The sequence below is a fragment of the Saimiri boliviensis genome, chromosome 1 (genome assembly GCF_048565385.1).
Source record: "Saimiri boliviensis isolate mSaiBol1 chromosome 1, mSaiBol1.pri, whole genome shotgun sequence".
Classification (NCBI taxonomy): Eukaryota; Metazoa; Chordata; class Mammalia; order Primates; family Cebidae; genus Saimiri; species Saimiri boliviensis.
Window position 1 is genome coordinate 4,563,496 of NC_133449.1, and position 1,166 is coordinate 4,564,661.

Below are 1,166 nucleotides of genomic sequence, written 5' to 3' on the forward strand. Positions count from 1 at the left end.
TCAGCTATATAGAGAGAAACTGAGGGTTTGGCATTGATATATTTTACAGTTATTTGTCTCTCTTTTCCTAGATTTCTGAGAAATTCAGAGTTAAATCTGTGATCTGTGACTCAAATCTTTGGTACTGGTGTGGAAACTGGTAGCATATGTTTGGTGTCTCTATTAAACGTCTCCATTTTGCAGCTCAATTTCTTCTCTATTTTATTTATTTTAGCAGGCACCCCATTCTTTAAAATTTGTTTGTAAAAAAGAATGAATCATGCCATATGCAAATACATCACTGTTGACTAAATATGGCCACTCTTAAAAAGACAATGCAGTTATGTATTTAAAAGTGAAAATGGATGATGCTTCCTAATTCAATAAGTGCTTTCCACGTTGAAATTTCTTTTAAAAAAATCTCCACACTCAAAACTGTATTATCTTCTGCTTGTTTAACCAGAAGTATATCTCAACCCCGAGTCTGCCAGCAGTATCTTTAACATAGTTTTAAGGGTCCCTGGTTGAATCTGGCAGCACAGGAATCAGAAGCTTCTGATGGAAAGACAGCCTTTCACCAGTTGGCAGAGGCCCACATTGCTGGCGCCCTCCTGATTCATTTCATGTTGGAGCAGAGACTCTTGCTGCCCCTGCAATCCGCAAGCGCTTCTGTCACACGTATGTGTGTGACTCTACTCTGTTCTCTGTCTGGCTATCTCCACATGTGTGCGAGTTTGCTGCACTTCATGTTGAAAGTCAACTCGAGGTGGAGTTGTTAACCCTGCGGTTTTTTTTTTTTTTTCCTTTTTTTCTACAGACATATTCCCCAATTCACTCTGGGCTGCCAGAAAGACCAAAAGGAAGTGCAGGGATTTCTTTCTTTTGCGTCCCAGAGCAAACCAAAAAACAACAGCAAACTGTTCAAGGTCTATCAATGGATGCGGGCCAATCCTGCGTTTTCAAGGGGACCTTTAAGAAAAGTCTAAGTGACAAAAGGAAAGATTGCCTGGATGAGGGCCTCCAGACTTTCGAAAGAAATGGAAGTGGGAGCGGCTCTTGGATCACCATTAATATTAACATTAATGTCTTAAGGAGCCAGAAGATCGCCCTTGAGGAGGATGTAGACCAATTCTTAAAAAGTACTTTTAACAGTGGTGATAATTGTCAGAGCATTACGAACAATAGAA

At 40.1% G+C, this 1,166-nt stretch overlaps 1 non-coding gene across 1 annotated transcript; it reads right to left on the reverse strand.

The window, feature by feature from the left end:
• Nucleotides 1-794: 794 nt before the first annotated feature.
• On the reverse strand, nucleotides 795-923 carry LOC120362225 (small nucleolar RNA SNORA31). The gene has a single exon (XR_005578184.1). It is a non-coding gene; the product is annotated as a small nucleolar RNA SNORA31 (small nucleolar RNA).
• Nucleotides 924-1,166: the final 243 nt, after the last annotated feature.